The 19338-nt window shown below is 38.5% G+C and overlaps 1 pseudogene; it reads left to right on the top strand.

The window, feature by feature from the left end:
• Nucleotides 1-19338, top strand: part of LOC127658290 (E3 ubiquitin-protein ligase HACE1-like) — a 46473-nt pseudogene that overhangs the window by 12714 nt on the left and 14421 nt on the right.

Here is a 19338-nt window from a genome sequence, read left to right as displayed (position 1 = left end):
ACACTTGATTACTATCACTATGATTACTGCCTAGCAACCAGATGGGGTTACCCTAGCAACCGAGTAACAAATCACATATCTCTGCACCAGAAAATAGTACTGACTTCCGGGTTGATTTATTTCACTCAGGATGGCAAGGACACTTCATTACTATCACTATCGTAACTGCCTAGCAACCAGATGGGGTTACCCTAGCAACCGAGAAACAAATCACATATCTCGGCACCAGAAAAGAGTACAGACTTCCAGGTTGATTTATTTCAACCAGGATGGCAAGGACACTTCATTAGTATCAATATGGTAACTGCCTAGCAACCACATGGGGTTACCCTAGCAACCGAGTAACAAATCACATATCTCTGCATCAGAAAAACGTAGATACTTCTGGGTTGACTTATTTCAATCAGGATGGCAAGGACACTTGATTACTATCACTATGGTAACTGCCTAGCAACCAGATGGGGTTACCCTAGCAACCGAGTAACAAATCACATATCTCTGCACCAGAAAATAGTACTGACTTCCGGGTTGATTTATTTCACTCAGGATCGCAAGGACACTTGATTACTATCACTATGGTAACTGCCTAGCAACCAGAAGAGAAGACTTCACCAGAGTGAATACAGAGGGTTCACCACAAGATGTAAACCATTGGTGAGCCTCAAAAACAGGAAGGCCAGATTAGAGTTTGCCAAACAACATCTAAAAAGCCTTCACAGTTCTGGAACAACATCCTATGGACAGATGAGACAAAAAGAAAGTCTTATATAAAGTCTTTAGAAAGTCTTATATAAAAATTGCCCTACACACAATTCTATTTCAGTTTGTCCAGTAACTTTGAGGTCCAAACAAAGAGTTTACTCCGGATTATCCGCATCTTTTGCCATGTGTTCTGTCTCGGACCTTCCTCTCCAAACAATGGGAATGAAATGGGCTACAATGGCAATAAGACGCCCCGCAACCAGGTGTTTAAGGTCCGTGGAGATTTCTAACAATTCATGTAATCTGTTTCTAGTGGACACGAAGACTGTTTTTGGGTTTTGTTCACCCAAAATTTTTAATTATCCTCTTTCGTCTGCAGAACACAAACAAAGATTTTTTGAAGAATGTTTAATGTCTGTAGGTCCATACAATGCAAGGGAACGGTGAACATAAAGCACATAAAGGCAGCATAAAAGTAATCAATACAACTCCAGTGGGTTAATCCATGTGTTCAGAAGCGACATAACTATAGATTCTTCACCCTGCCTAGTAGGTGGCGATATGCACGAAGATAGCAAATCGAACAAAAGAAAAAGAATGTGAAAGTGGATATTTATAGTAAAAAAGGACTTAAATATCTATCTGTTTCTCACCTATCATATCACTTCTGAACACATGGATTACACCAATGGAGTCTTATGGATTACTTTTATGCTGCCTTTGTGCTTTTTGTAGCTTCAAAATTTAGGTCACCATTCACTTGTATTGTGAGGACCTACAGAACTGAAATATTCTTATAAAATGTTTTATTTTTGTTCAGCAGATGAATGAAAGTCAAACACATTTGGTATGGCATGAGGGTGAGTAAATGATGAGATATTTTGTTTTTATTTTTGAGTGAACTATTCCTTTAACACTAAAAGACTTGTGCAGCTTCATTCATTATGATGGGAGCAATCTATAAGGTCACTTTTAGATTACATAACAAAATACTGGAACTTAACTAGCCAGCTAAACTCTCTCTAAAGCATGTCTTTACTAGGGGTGTAATGATTTTCACACACAAAACAAAAGATGTAGATGGACACACTCCGCCTGTGTTTCATGGGGGTCAACTCTCTAAAGAGAGAAGCTGTCCGATTAACTGTAAGTAGGTTAAATCAGTTGAAGACATCACAGTTCTTTCTGCACACATTAGTGTGTAGTTGAAAATGGCAAGTGGAGAAAACAAGCTGCAAGATAGAAGCCCCCTGCGTCATTCAAGTCTCCTGTCTGGGAACTTTTTCTTTTTGCTGTCAATCATATGGAGATGGAAAAAAACATTTACAAAATGGGCACTGTTTGCAGACATCGCTCGACACGAGTGCTGTACTGGTAATATGTCGATGTTTGATTAGTTATTTACGCTGACATCACCTGGGAATATATAGCATGCGATGTGCACAGAGCCGCAGGTGAGCCCGAGTCTGTACACAGACACAATCCTTATCGTCTTTAAACAGGCACTCGATGCTAGTTCAGACAGACATGAAACAAGAACTAAAGCACTTGGGGTGTTCATTGCCAAAGTTATGTTGCCCTTACTTACTAGTTATGTTGATGAAGATGTGGGATTTCCTCGTATGATTAAATCACTCATGTTGCATTACGCCATCCATTTTAACAGCAAGGATATTCCTTCTATATTGATTTACAACTTCTGAATACTGAATATGTGTCGAGTTGAGTGTGAAATGCACATTATGTTGATGCATATAGCATAAAGTCCTTATCCCGATAAGGCAAGTTTGACAGTTCAGTTAGCTAGCCTAAAACGCTCTCACACTGACCCGGTGTAACTGCCAGTAGACCATCCTTATTGTTGAACCCAGAAAATCATATAGAATATATTATAAATATTAAATATAATCGCCCTGTCATAGTGGTAAGTACTATACAGTATACAACATTAACTGGAATCCAGAGCTTTAGGTTGATGTGTTGATTTTGATGTTGTTCAGCCTCTAGAGATGTTATGGCACTCGCTGGAGGAGTGGCTGGTGCTTATCTCCACTGAACTGGATAAAGAGTGCAGAGGCTTGCGTGTCGTCCTCAGGAAATGACATCGCCTCACTTCTCCTGAAGAAGCAGGAGTCTGACCCCTCTGTGTCCAGTGAAACCCCTCAACTGCTGCTGAACACCAAAGCCGTGATAGCGACACCAGAGGGATACTTCAATCGCCTGAGTGCTGTGATACAGGCCTTCTACATGTGCTGCTCCTGTCAGATGCCACATGGGTAAGACTGGTCTTGTGTAGGAAAACCAGGACAGGTGTTTATGGTCATCTGCTCTTTCAAATCATAAACATCTCCACATGAAAGCTGCTGCAGTGTGAGCTCAAAATGTCTCACAAGCTGCTGCTGTTGTTCTCTAATGAAAATGTAATTGGATCATTAAATTACCTCTTAATTTAAGTGTTATTTATATACTCTCATCTGCAAACCTAATGCACTGCATACTCATGTTTTTTCTCTGTTATCTAGCATGACATCCCCTCGATTCATTGAGTTTGTCTGTAAACATTAGGACATTACAACGTGAACGCCTGGGAATGCACTCAACTAACGCCTGGATTAGGAAGAAGTGCGGCCTGATCCGAACTGGAAAGTTATTTTAAGCTATCTTGCTCTTTTGTAGTGTATTTACATAACTTCGACTTGGACACGAAGACTTGAGAGTTTTGGGTTGACTTGTGAGAGACCTCTAAATGCTCACGATGGGACCAAAGAAAAACCAGCAGACTGATGAATTCGATGAGATCAATAAGCGCTCGACTTCCTAACAGAGGAAATTTCTGCCGTTAGGCTGCAGCAGAAAAGTATCCTGGATCTGGTCGAGGAGGTGAAGGCTTTGCGGACTCAGAATGCCGAGAAAGAAAAGAGAATCACATACCTTGAGAGCAGAGTGGCGGACTTGGAACAGTATTCCAGAATGAATGATGTGATTGTCACCGGGCTCCACTTAAAACCCCGGTCATACGCTGTGACCGCTGACAGCGGGGAGAACCCGGTGAGATGGAAGCTAATTCCACGGAACAACAGGTGGCTGCCTTCTTAAAGGCCAAAGGGATTCAGTTTGACTGTAACTCCATTGAGGCTTGCCACCCTCTAACAAGGAAAAACGCAAGTGATAAATCAGCGGTCATTATGAGGTTTGTTAACCGAAAAGATAAGATCGCATTGTTAAAACAGGGTAGAAAACTTAAATGCTCAAATGTCTTCATCAATGAGAACCTCACAAAATACAACGCCGACATAGCCAGAAAAGCACGCTATTTAAAGAAACAGAGGAAAATTCAAAATACTTGGACTACAAACTGCAAAATATTCATTAAACTAAATGGAATACCCGAGGAAGCCAAAGTACTTGTCATAAGGAGCATGGAGGAACTGGATAAGTATCAGTGATGAACAAGATCTGGACGTAAGGTAACAAAGAGCTACACACAATTATATGACACAAGCTGAAAGAACATATTCTTTTACATCTGAAGATGATAACCTAAGAACTGTGGTGAACAATGATCAAGACCAGCAGGAACTGAAAACATTTGAATACACTGACTACAACTTACAAAATTTGGAAAAAGATTTAGATCCTGACAATAATTTCTTCTACACCATCAACAATAACTGCAGCTACTACACTGATGATCAGTACAACAAAATGATTAAATCAAATGGCAAATTATCAATTATCCACTTCAATAGCAGAAGCCTGTATGCCAACTTTAATAACATTAAGGATTATTTACATAGATTTTCACAACCATTTAAAATTATAGCTATATCTGAAACATGGATTAACTCGGAAAAACGGATGGACTTTGAGATGGATGGTTATGAATTTACATATATCAATAGACAAAATAAGATTGGAGGAGGAGTAGCAATATATGTGGATAAGACTCTGAACTTTAAGGTGCTGGAAATATGACAGCTGTGGTTGATAATTTATTAGAATGTATTACAATAGAATTATATATGGAAAAATCAAAAAATGTCATCATAAGTTGTGTATACAGATCACCGGGTTCAAATATAGAACAATTTAAGGACTGGATGGAGTGTATGTTTACAAAAATAAGCTATAAAAACATTTTTATATGTGGGGATTTCAACATTGACCTGTTGAATCCTAATAAACATAAAATTACTGATGAATTTATTAATACAATGCATAGCATGAGTCTATTTCCGATAATAACCAGACCAAGTAGAATTACATCTTATTGTGCCACCCTAATTGACAATATTTTTACTAATAATATCGAGAACAACACAGTGAATGGTTTATTAATTATTGATATTAGTGACCATCTACCAGTTTTTACTGTATATGATTGCGAATATAGGATTAAAAAGCCCGATAAGCAAACAGAATTTAGAAGGGTGCGGTCAGAGGAATCTATTAACAATCTGAAAAAAGATCTGCTGGCACAGAACTGGGATATAATATATCAGGAAAAAGATATTAACAATGCATATGACATATTCTTAGAACTTTTTAAGAATGCATATGACAACAATTGTCCAATAAAAGAATATAGCAGAAAATTAAGGTATACTAATTGCCCACGGATCACTAAGGATACAGAACGCATGTAAAAAGAAAAATACACTGTATAGAGAATTCATAAGACGGGGAACCATAGAGACAGAAAACAAGTATAAAAAATATATAAATAAGTTAACACAAATTATAAGGGCCTGCAAGAAGGAGTATTATAAGAACAAAATAAATAATAATATAAACAATATTAAAGGAATATGGGATACATTGAATAGTATTATAAGAAATAGTCCTAGACAGATAGGTTATCCTAAGTACTTTATTGACAAGGATAAGGAAAATTATGATATGGAGAATGTGGCCAATAGTTTCAATCAGTTCTTTGTAAATGTGGGACCTGATCTAGCCGCAAAAATCCCTGATCCTGGGTCATCGGAAGGTCATTGTAATAAATTAATAGAGAGAAATCAAAGCTCAATGTTTCTCAGGCCAGTGGATGAGAATGAAATATTGGAAATTGTGAGCAATTGTAAGAACAAAAAGTCTACTGATTACAATGACATTGACATGACTATAGTGAGAAAAGTCATTGAGGAGATCTCAAAACCATCGACATATATTTGTAACTTATCATTTCAAACAGGTTCATTTCCAAACAAAATGAAAACAGCCAAAGTCATACCTCTGTATAAAAATGGGAGCAAATACCACTTCACAAACTATAGACCTGTCTCCTTCCACAATTTTCCAAAATTCTTGAAAAAATCTTTAACAACAGATTAGATACATTCTTGGATAAACATCAATTACTCACTGACGGTCAGTATGGATTTAGACTAAATAGATCTACATCAATGGCAATAATAGAATCAATGGAGGAAATCACAAGTGCCCTGGATCATAAAAATTATGTAATGGGGGTATTTGTTGACATTAAAAAAGCTTTTGATACAATCGACCATGACATACTAATAAAAAAACTGGAAAGGTATGGTATCAGGGGGATAGTATTAGACTGGGTGAGGAGTTATCTAAGTAAGAGACAGCAGTTTGTGAAGTTGGGAAGCTCCAGGTCAGTATGTTTGGACATTGCTTGTGGTATCCCCCAGGGGTCAGTGTTGGGACCAAAATTATTTATTTTGTATATTAATGACATATGTTCTGTATCTAAGTTGTTGAAGATGGTTTTATTTGCAGATCGATACCAATATATTTTGTTCAGGTGAAAACTTACAGCAACTGGTGAAGGATGTCACTAAAGAAATGAATAAATTAAAAATATGGTTTGATAGTAATAAATTATCATTAAATTTAAACAAAACTAAAATAATGTTATTTGGGAATTGTAATATGAATATTCAGGTGAACATACAAATAGACAGGGTTATAATTGATAGAGTTCATGAAAATAAGTTTCTTGGGGTAATTATAGATGACATAATCAGTTGGAAATCACACATTAATCATGTACAATCTAAACTATCAAGATCAATTGCAGTAATAAAATATAGCTGCAAGCAGCGATGGCGGGCCCAAGCCGGTGGCACCGCCACCCCCGTGCCTTTAGGGTTTCTGTGCACGATGGGCAATAACGTAACCTCGCTTTGACTGTCGAGAAGATGTGTGCTGTAGAGCTCCAACGAACATTCGCAACGACAGCTCTCGACCTAGTTAGAAGCATTTCTTGTTTGCATGACATGTGGACTTAATAAATCCTTATCTTGAGCCAAATAAACAAGCTGACATTCAGTACAACCTGTGTCTTTTGGTTAGAACACATACAAATGTTATTTATGTTTTTTAGTTTGTCAAGAGATTTAAAGCACCGCTTTTGAAGACTGCGCATGTGCTTAACGTGCTCTACTATGTAAGAACGAGCCGATTATTGAATCTGGAAATGGGTGGGGCCTGTAACACCTTTAGGAACCAAACGTGCAACACTCATAATTACCGGTTGTAAATCACATTCCCTCACTCGTCTTTGAGATGGCTTCACGTGTTTGGATCGTCGGCAGTTCCATCATCCGCACACTGCATACTCGCTTCTGTGAGCAGCGCCTGGACGGAAACCTCGGTCTTCAGTGTGAGATCACCTGGGACGGCAGAGGAGGCAGACTCTGGGAGCAGCTGTTTCCAGCTCTGCGCTCTCTCAGGGCCAAAGCTACAGCTCCAGATATTCTCATTATTCACCTGGGAGGGAACAGTTTGTGTCGGGTGGGCCGCAACCGCCTCAATTTTCTTCGGGAACTAAAGAGTGACCTGACCGAAGTCTTACAAATGTTTCCCAGAACCAGGATGGTGTTTTCTGGCATTTTACCCCATCTAAATTGGAGAGGACAGACTGGCAGGACTGGCTATGGCACTGAACGACGCCGGATCAACGGCGCCATGTCTGGCTTCTTGGCAAAGAGGCAGATGCGCTGCATTCACCACAGAAACATCGGCTTGTTCCATCTGTGCAGAGACGGAGTCCACCTGAGACCAGAGGGAAACCAGCTTCTGTCGAGCAACCTCTGAGAAGCTCTGCAGGTGGAACTCAGAAGATGAAGCAACAAATGTCCTTTTAAGGGCAGCAACAATGGCTCTTTTAAGAGCCACGTTCACTCATTCAAATAAAAAGCATTTTCCAAGTGTGTGAAATTCGTTGTTCCTCACCTTACTTGATGTCAGGTTTCAGATGACTTGTTTTTAAATAAAAATGTCGATCCCTCTTATCCATTCCTTTGTAAGCATTTCAATATAACTTTCAAACCATTCAAGAATCGTGCGCTGTTTTCTGTGCTGACCACAATCCAAAACGTGCCATAAAGCAGCGGTTCTCAAACTTTTTGGTTTTGGTTTATTTATATAAAGACACAGAGAATATTACTTGCCTTACCTGATTAGAACAATGAAAAAACAAAAAAAAAAAAATAACTAGGGAATCACTAAAACGAGAGAATTATTCTTATTTGATGGTACTCTCAAAACATTCCACAACAAAGCCTTGAAATTGAATGATATTCAGAACAGAACACAAATAAAAAAAACTCTCTCTTTAGAATCAAAATGTTTTTACATTTGCGATGTATTTGGATGCTAAACTATTCTTTATTATAGGCTTTGTACTTTACTCACGCTCCAATACCGACGTAGAAAATCATCCTCTTTACATGCGCAAAAATATGCTTGGAAACATCACAGTGGAGCGGTGCTTACTGTGAATGATACGAATTGTACTACTGACTATTTAAACTAGGGCTGGGCGATATGGCAAAATATATTATCACGATATTTTTTTCCATATTGATCGATATCGATATTTGTTACGATATATAATTTAATAATGCTGCCCGCTTGAAAAGTATATTGATAATGATGCCTGAAGAAACCAGAAGGTTCAATAGTTGAACTATATAGTTTATTAACATAAATAAATAACAATGCAAACATTTAACTGTGCAAACATGGATTGGTTGAGAATATATTTTGTTATAAAAGAATATTGATAAACTTTAAATCTAAATGTTAACATTTTACTTTTAGCAAACATGCTTTATCTGCCTTGACAAAACAATGCAAGTTAGCTTGCCTTGTAACTTATTATAAAATATAAAACTAAAAGCCGTGACTACAGTACTATCACATCAAATTTCTTTAGCAGGGCAGCAAACATTTCAAAATGTTTGCAGAGGTACAACCAAGACAACAAATGTAAACAAGTGAACCACAAAGTCCCTGGCAGATTTAAGTACTTAACTGTCAGATAAATAAAATATTAATTGTGTACTGGTTTTATATATCTCAAATGTTTTAGAGGTAGCAATCTGAGTAAAAAGTGCAAAATGTAAACATTGTAAACCTGTCACTATGCTACACCTTTTAGGTAGTGCTCATGTAACCCTAATTACCCTATTATAGGTTTTTTGCCAGAAAGACTAGTCTGCAAAACTTTTGGACGGAGTAACATTAACATGGGCCTGCATTTTCATACTCTCGGTGTGGTCGCTGGGATGGTACCTTTTCAGGTGACCGAAAAGTTTTTATTTGTTGTGTTTCCCGTCTTCACCGACCGACGGCATATTTCGCAGACCGTCTTTATTTGTGCGTCGTCGCTTTTCAGATATCCAAACCACTTCCATATAATTGACGTCTTGTTACCTTTTTTGTTAACAATTTCCTCAGCTTTGGAAAATAGTTCGAGTGCGTCGTTTCCACTCATTTTTTCTTTACATTCACTTTCTTCACTGCCGGTAGCTCAAACAGTGCTCTGCTAGCAAATGGGCGTGTACTTAGACGCACAAGCCAAAATCTGCATTCTGACTGGCTGTTGTCCGTTTATTTCTGCTTTGTAATAGGCTGTTAGGTCTATCCATATCGAGTAAACATGTCAAAAGTTTATCATCGTAGTCTAAATAAATATTATCGCGATGCCATATCGAGATCGTTTTATCGCCCAGCCCTAATTTAACCAGAGTAATTTATATATGTTAGGTTTACTATTTTATTATTATATATTATTGCGGCTATAATGAACAGGCTGCGATGTCAAGATTGCAATGATGGAGTGTGTGTGTGTGTGTGTGTGTTTGTGTATTTGTAACCTTAAGTAATCATGGTTTATTTATACATTTATTTATTCATTTGTTCATTTATTTATTATTTAACATGCATGTGTGCATTATTAAAAGTACCATTGAAGCAACGAGAACGGGTCTGAGCCAAATTATGTTAAAGATGTGTTCTGGTGACTGGCGTGTTTTTAAATCAATCAGATAAGTGTAAATCGAGAGTTAGCGATTAGCTCATCTGATTGGCTACATGAAGAAGGTGGACCCGCCCTCCACTTCTCGCTCCCGTTGGAACTACGTCATTTCAACAACAAAAGGTAGTTTTATCAGAAAACTAATCAGAAAGAAAAACAATCGCAAAGATCGCAAAACAATAATTATAAAAGCGGCTGTTTGCTGCCATTTTTGTTGTTTTCTTAAAAATGTAAAACACAAGCATCGATGTTTTATCACAGGTTTACAATAAAAATAAGAGTGTGATTTCAAAGCATTTTGAAATTTGATCATCATTCTCGGAAGTTTTGATACGTTCGGATCGATCAGCCCATCCCTACTTTCTTTAGACATATGTTTCATGTGTTGGTTTTAATAAAGACTCGGAGTACTCATAAAACTCACAGAACGAAATATGCGTCACACTTTACTGCGTTCTCAACAACATGTAAGTCTTCTTCATACGTTAAAACAACGAGAATACAGAAAATAAGCTTAGAACTCCACCTAGTGGTTATATTATAGAATTAAAGGAGAAATTACATATGAGACAGCTTTATAACTGAAATGGCTTTAACTGAAATAGACTAAAGTTTAATATAACTATTCTGATAAGTGTATATTTCCAACATCATGTTTGTGTTATCCGTTTCTGTAAGTTTTTGTGACGTGTTTCAGAAAGATAATCGCTTAGACAGAGCGATAGTTTATTTTCATCTTAACCGGACATCACAGTTGATCACTGCAATAATTCATAATTCAGTATATTGATACCCGATTTCTTTATCAACTGTTTGTTCAATTGAGACATAAGGGGGTGATTTCAAAGCATTTTGAAAGTGACACACTTCCTTCTGCCAGTTGGAGGCGCTATAACTTTGACTCACAGTAGTCACATCCATGTGACACACTGCTGAAGTTTCATCGAGATCAGTTAATGTATGCAAAAGTTATAACACACTTCCTTGCTTTTATGCTTCCTTTGTGTGCTTTTTGGAACTTCAAAGTTCATTTGCAATGTGTTCCACATTCAAACCAAAATATCTGACTTTCTTTTGGTCTGAGCTAATGACTGTAAATTAGAAAGTTGTCCGGCTCGATGAGAACAATATAATTCCTGAGTTTTGTGACTCTAGGTCGAAGTATAAAACCAATACCCCACTTTTGTCAACAGGTGGCGCTACTGAGCCCCTGCACCACGCATCAAAAAAGAATATTCAACTTTGAAGCGCTGCCACGACAACACTATTTAAGATATCAATAATCCTTTCACACGTCTACATCTGCCGTGCGTTTACATTATACACATAAAGTTTTAAGTAAATCGGGTAAAAATAAGAGTGTGATTTCAAAGCATTTTGAAAGTGACACACTTCCTTCTGCCAGTTGGTGGCGCTATAACTTTGACTCACAATAGTCACATCAATGCGATCGGCCTCTTCCAGCAAACACACAGCTGCGGTTTCATCGAGATCAATTAATGTATGCAGAAGTTATAACACATTTCCTGTTTCACGTTTCACGCCATAATTTCGTTTCCTCGCCACAGCCAAACCGTTCGAGATATCAAAAATCCGCTGTCAATTTTTCATCCTCAATGTCTTGACTTCATGCTGACCGAGTTTCGTGGCGATTGGTGGAATTCTCTAGGAGGAGTATTTCACATTCCATTGCATGTGTTTTCCAAAGAACCCTAAATAGATGATTTCCTGTTGGCCTGAGGTAAAAAGTAAAAGTATGAAGGATATATGAAACGATGAGATCTATATTTGTACCGAGTTTCATATTATTACATGCAAGCGTGTTTGATTTATGGACCAAGTTTTCGGACCCTGTTTCAGGGGGCGCTGTCGAGCCCCCCTGCCACGCCCGGGTACCAGCTTCAGCCCGGCCCTAATGGCCACGGGTTCTGACCCGTGTGCAAAGTTTCAAGAGTTTTTGAGCACATTAAGAGCCCCGAAAGTGCCCCAATAGTCGTAAAAAAAATAATAATAGATATAGCTGCGAGCAGCGATGGCGGGCCCAAGCCGGTGGCACCGCCACCCCCGTGACTTTAGGGTTGCTGTGCACGATGGGCAATAACGTAACCTCGCTTTGACCGTCGAGAAGATGTGTGCTGTAGAGCTCGCATCAGTGTGTGCTCTGCAAAAGTGCGCATCGAGGGCACATATCAACCACAAAGTATGCGTGAGCACCCTTCCGATACCTAAAATGAAAAATGAGACACCCTACGGTCTCATGGAGTTAATGGACACATGAAATAAGTACACAAGACTGAAAATTCATATGAAGTGTGCCATTTAGGACAGGGCCTATGACCGTGAACCACAATAGTCACATCTATGAGATAATTCAAATGTAGAATAATTTTTGATGTCATAGGATGTCATAGGTCAATATCTTTTGCAGCACTTAAATGTGTTAATCCAGAAGGCCAGTATTTATCTGGAGGTCTTTGTACAGGTTTATCAATGTAATTATAATTTACGCTTATGTGTTCCTATGATATGCAATGGAAGTACATTTTTATGTTTAACATGGGTGTATTCACAATACATAGCATACTGATATAATATCTTAAGATTATTTATCATTATGTTAAGTACATCACACAAATGTGACTGTATTCACCTGTAATGTCTCCAATAAGTACAGTATATTGGCCTGTATGGCCATGATATATTGCCTTAGCTAGACTTTAGCTAACCTATTACATTAGCTAGTAGCTCATGAGTCATGAATGTTAGCAAGACACAAGTTAACTATATTTGGTTTTGGCTAATTAGCTGTATAGTCGAGGCACTGTACACGATGCGGAGGGAGGGAGAGAGGGAGGGCGGGCATCGACAAAATCTCATCTACCGACCTGATGTTTTGATTTTTTATTTAATAAATATATTTGTTTGACAGGGAAGCTGTGCGCAAACAGGAATATATATATTAATTTATTTATTAAAAAAATAAAAATAAACACCCCAGAAAAAAGGGCACTTTCTCTCGAGGAAGAAAAAGGGCAGGTGCTCAAGCCCCCTTTGATGTCTATGTGTGCACGTGCACACGTGAGACATAACAGACTCCTCAATATATCATGTATTTTTACACTTTGTTGTATGAAATTGTCCGTTCAGACGCAAGCAGCAGCGAAAGTTAAATCTCATCGGCGTTCGAGCGAGCGTTAGACACGACGCGGCTCGATCGCTGTGTCACTCAATCTGCTCGCAAACATGTATTTGAGTTGTTTTCACATTTGTTGAGTTGAATAGTGTAAAATCGCTTGAACGTTCAAACAGGCAAACATTGTATACAACCGACAAACCTTCGTGAAGATGCGAGCAAAAATAATCTGTCAGACATAGAGCTGTCACGATAACTACTTTTTGTTGTGCGATATATTGCACATAAATTAATTGCGATAAACGATATTATTGTAATTTTCAGACCATTTTAGGCCACTGATTACATAATGACAATATAATAGCATAATAATGCAAATACACTGTATTCTTATTCTATTCAATATTTAGACATTGTGAAATGTGAAAAAATATATCCCAAATAAATAAAACAAGTAAATAAATACACTTTTGTTAACAAAAAAGTGCAAGGTATCAAGAACTAGATCAAAACAAAGTAGGCTAATATGTCAATTTAAACTTTTAAAGTGTCTCACACAAAGGCACAGATGCATCAACAGGACATTTCTGCTGCCAGATTAGTTTTTTAATTGTTAGGCAGATTCCGAGAAAGGAACACCAACATGTTTACCTTGTGGGGCTTATGGCAGGATCTTACTGGGGTAACAATGTTACCAGCTGTGCTAAACAGTCTTTCTTATAGCGAGTTACGCTATCCGTGAGTGTGCGCCATTTCGCGCTGTCACGTTTATATTTGCACTGTCGGGAAAAGGCATCTGCAACAGATAACTGTCTGGAAGAAGGCCCCTCTCCAACTCCAGCTGCAGTTGTTGTTCCCAGGTTGAAAAACTGCGTGGGATGGTTATGTTTTAGGTGCGATTTTAAGTTTGTTGTGTTGCCTCTTTTCGTTGCTACTGTTTTAAAACACAGTCGACATACTGGCTCGTTCACGTTAATTAGCTCTCCTCTCTCGTTCGGCTTAAAGCCAAAATGTTCCCACACCGGAGCTGAAGATTGCGGCTTTGAAATCAATTCCATGTTGGACTCGTTCTTCCTAACTGGCTCGCTGGAGATGTCACGAAACAGAACACTTTAAAATGCAGTTGGTTCACGCCTTCTCTTCACCTGACGGTGTCCGCTCTCTCTCTCTGTGTGTGTGTGTGTGTGTGTGTGTGTGTGTGTGGACACGCTGCCTGAGCCCCGCCTCCGACACAGAGTGCAGACAAGATGACAGAGGCAGCGCGATCAACTAAAATGTTGGTGACATTCATTTTAATGTAAAAATGAATCTGGTTATTATTTTTAATAATAAAACAAATTATCAGTTGCAATATATCGCGGCACCAAAAATGATCGCGCTCATTTCCATATATCGTGCGATAAGTCGATATATTGACTATCGCGGCAGCTCTAGTCAGACAAACCTAAAACAACATCATACTCGGAAGTTTTGATACGTTAGGATCGATAAGCCATCCCTACTTTCTTTAGACATATGTTTCATGTGTTGGTTTTAATAAAGACTCGGAGTACTCATAAAACTCACAGAACGAAATATGCGACACACTTTACTGCGTTCTCAACAACATGTAAGTCTTCTTCATACGTTAAAACAACGAGAATACAGAAAATAGGCTTAGAACTCCACCTAGTGGTTATATTATAGAATTAAAGGAGAAATTACATGAGACAGCTTTATAACTTAAATGGCTTTAACTGAAATAGACTAAAGTTTAATATAACTATTCTGATAAGTGTATATTTCCAACATCATGTTTGTGTTATCCGTTTCTGTAAGTTTTTGTGACGTGTTTCAGAAAGATAATCGCTTAGACAGAGCGATAGTTTATTTTCATCTTAACCGGACATCACAGTTGATCACTGCAATAATTCATAATTCAATATATTGATACCCGATTTCTTTATCAACTGTTTGTTCAATTGAGACATAAGGGGGTGATTTCAAAGCATTTTGAAAGTGACACACTTCCTTCTGCCAGTTGGAGGCGCTATAACTTTGACTCACAGTAGTCACATCCATGTGACACACTGCTGAAGTTTCATCGAGATCAGTTAATGTATGCAAAAGTTATAACACACTTCCTTGCTTTTATGCTGCCTTTATGTGCTTTTTGGAGCTTCAAAGTTCATTTGCAATGTGTTCCACATTCAAACCAAAATATCTGACTTTCTGTTGGTCTGTTTGTTCACTTGAGACATAAGAGGGTGATTTCAAAGCATTTTGAAAGTGACACACTTCCTTCTGCCAGTTGGTGGCGCTATAACTTTGTCTCACAATAGTCACATCCATGTGACACACTGCTGAAGTTTCATCGAGATCAGTTAATGTATGCAGAAGTTATATCACACTTCCTTGTGTGCTACCTTTATGTGCTTTTGGAGCTTCAAAGTTCATTTGCTATGTGTTCCACATTCAAACCACAATATCTGACTTTCTGTTGGTCGGAGCTAATGACTGTAAATTAGAAAGTTGTTCGGCTTGACGAGAACAATATACACGCCGAGTTTTGTAACTGTAGATAGAACTAACTAAGTTATAACACACTTCATGTGTCCTTTTTTAGTCATAAATCAATTTCCTCGCCACGGCCAAAACGTTCGAGATATTAAAAATCCGTCCGCAATGTAGCATCCTCAATGACTTAACTTCATGCTGACCGAGTTTGGTGGTGATTGGATTCATTCTCTAGGAGGAATATATATAATTCCAGAGCATGTGTTTCCAAACAACCCATAATAGCTGACTTCCTGTTGGGCTGGCGTAAAACTTAGAGCACGAAAGTTGTTCGGCCCGATGAGATATAGAAGTGTACCGAGTTTCATATTATTACATGCAAGCATGTTGATATATGGACAAGTGTTCAGACCCCGTTCAAGGGGGCGCTGTCGAGCCCCCCTGCCACGCCCGGGTACCAGATTCAGCCCGGCCCTGATGGCCGCAGGTTCTGACCTGTGTGCATAGTTTCAAGAGTTTTTGAGTACGTTAAGGGCCCCAAAAGTCCCGGAAACCTTGAAAAACAATATCTTAATGCAAATCTCACCCAACAGAGAAATCCCCTCTCCCTCCCCCTCTCCTCCACTCCCCACACACAGAGAATTGGCAGGGGGCACGTTGTCAGAGAGAGAGAAAAACATAGAATGGGAGCAGTCACTCTGTCAGTCAGAGAGAGAAAAATTCCAAGAAATCCACATTCAAACCACAATATCTGACTTTCTGTTGGTCGGAGCTAATGACTGTAAATTAGAAAGATGTTCGGCTTGACGAGCACAATATACACGCCGAGTTTTGTAACTGTAGATAGAACTAACTAAGTTATAACACACTTCATGTGTCCTTTTTTAGTCATAAATCAATTTCCTCGCCACGGCCAAACCGTTCGAGATATCAAAAATCCGTCCGGTATGTAGCATCCTCAATGTCTTGACTTCATGCCGACCGAGTTTGGTGGCGATTGGATTCATTCTCTAGGAGGAATATATATAATTCCAGAGCACGTGTTTCCAAACAACCCATAATAGCCGACTTCCTGTTGGGCTGGCGTAAAACTTAGAGCACGAAAGTTGTTCGGCCCGATGAGATCTACAAGTGTACCGAGTTTCATATTATTACATGCAAGCATGTTTGATATATGGACAAGTGTTCGAATCCCATTCCAGGGGCGCTGTCGAGCCCCCCTGCCACGCCCAGGTACCATCTTCGGCCCGGCCCTGATGGCCGCGGGTTCCGAGCCGTGTGCAAAGTTTCAAGAGTTTTCGAGCACGTTAAGGGCCCCAAAACCTTGAAAAACAAAAATAAAAGCATTCTCATTCAACAGCCAAATCACCCCCCTCCCCCCAGACACAGAGAGACGTAGGGTCAGTGAGAGAGGCAGAGAAAATTCTCCAAAACATCCACATTCAAACCAAAATATCTGACTTTCTGTTGGTCTGAGCTAATGACTGTAAATTAGAAAGTTGTCCGGCTCGATGAGAACAATATAATTACTGAGTTTTGTGACTGTGGGTCAAAGTGTAAAGCAACCCCCCCACTTTTGTCAAAAGGTGGCGCTACTGAGCCCCTGCACCACGCCCGTTTCTGAAACTTTGCACATGTCTACTGGCTAATAAATGTGATGTGTCTGTCGAGTTTCATGCAATTTCAAGTATGCTAAGAGTCTCAAAAGCATCAAAAAAGAATATTCCAGTTTGAAGCATTGCCGCGGCAACAGTATCCAAGATATCAATAATCCTTTCCCATGTCTACATCTGCCGTGTGTTTACATTACACACCAAAAGTTTAAGTAAATCGGGTAAAAATAAGAGGGTGATTTCAAAGCATTTTGAAAGTGACACACGTCCTTCTGCCAGTTGGTGGCGCTATAACTTTGACTCACAATAGTCACATCCATGCGATCGGCCTGTTACAGCGAACACACTGCTGAAGTTTCATCGAGATCAATTAATGTATGCAGAAGTTATAACACACTTCCTGTTTCTCTTTTCACACCATCATTTCGTTTCCTCGCCACGGCCAAACCGTTCGACATATCAAAATTCCGCCGGCAATTTTTCATCCTCAATGTCTTGACTTCATGCTGACCGAGTTTCGTGGCGATTGGTGGAATTCTCCAGGAGGAGTATTTCAAATTCCATTGCATGCGTTTTCCAAAAAACCCTAAATAGACAATTTCCTGTTGGGCTGAGGTAAAAAGTAAAAGTATGAAGGATATATGAAACGATGAGATCTATATGTGTACCGAGTTTCATATTATTACATGCAAGCGTGTTTGATTTATGGACCAAGTTTTCGGACCCCGTTCCAGGGGGCGCCGTCGAGCCCCCCTGCCACGCCCCGGTACCAGCTTCAGCCCGGCCCTAATGGCCATGGGTTCTGACCCGTGTGCAAAGTTTCAAGAGTTTTCAAGCACGTTAAGAGCCCCAAAAGTGCCCCAATAGTCGTAAAAAAAATAATAATCATAGTCATCCTAACGAAAACAATAGGGCCTTGCCTTTTCAAGGCTTGGGCCCTAATAATAATAATCCTAACGAAAACAATAGGGCCTTGCCTTTTCAAGGCTTGGGCCCTAATAATAATAATTCTAACGAAAACAATAGGGCCTTGCCTTTTCAAGGCTTGGGCCCTAATAATAATCCTAACGAAAACAATAGGGCCTTGCCTTTTCAAGGCTTGGGCCCTAATAATAATAATAATAATAATAATAATAATCCTAACGAAAACAATAGGGTCCTACGCACTTTGTGCTTGGGCCCTAATTATTCACAATGCTGAGTATAGGGAACACACTCATGCATTATTCATACAGTCAAAATTATTAAAATTCACAGATCTTGTGAAGTATCAATCAGCCCAAATAATGTTTAAAGCTAAAAATAATATATTGCCAAGAAATATTCAAATATTATTCAGGGTAAGAGAGGGAGGTTATAAATTTAGGGGGACACATAACTTCAAAGTTAACAGAATTCGGACAACTAGAAAAAGTTTTTGTATCTCCAGCTCTGGAGTAAAGCTATGGAATAGTCTCAATGATGAACTAAAGCAATGTCCAAACATAAATCAGTTTAAAATTAGGTATAAAGATATTGTCTTCAAGAGATACAGGGATGAAGAATGGGGTGAATAATCAATGAGTGTTTTGGGGCTAGTAATTATTTTTCGTTTCTTTGTGTTATTATTATTATGTCATTTCTTTTTCTGAGCTACTGATATTTCTAAGTTATTCTTCTATATTGTTTATTTAATTATTATTTTCCTTGTTTAAATAATTGATAATTTATTTAATATTATTATAATTTTTTTTTTTTTCTTGAATTATTTTTCTTTGCTTTGGGGTATAATAAAGTAGATTTATGATGGAACGTGGGTCGACTTAGAATTATGGATAGGGGGTGGGATTAAATAAGTTTTTTTTTCTTCTTCCCACTCCTTTTCGAATATGTAATGGACATAGACAAGAGTAAGAAAAAAAAAAAAAAAAAAAAGTCTTTGACTGTAACCATTGTAATTAATTTGTTTTATTGTGTTATTGGAATTATTTAGATTTGTTTGCTTGATTTTATTTTCTTGTCAGATGTTCTTTTGCATAAATTTGAAATAAAAAAAACAAAAAAAAAAAACATGATGAGGTGCTCAAATGTTTTGTCACAAGGTAAGTTAAGGGCATTTA

Source organism: Xyrauchen texanus, chromosome 17, assembly GCF_025860055.1.
Source record: "Xyrauchen texanus isolate HMW12.3.18 chromosome 17, RBS_HiC_50CHRs, whole genome shotgun sequence".
NCBI classification, from domain to species: domain Eukaryota; kingdom Metazoa; phylum Chordata; class Actinopteri; order Cypriniformes; family Catostomidae; genus Xyrauchen; species Xyrauchen texanus.
The sequence above is the reverse complement of the archived record's forward strand: the minus strand, read 5'-3'. Positions and strand labels throughout refer to the sequence as shown.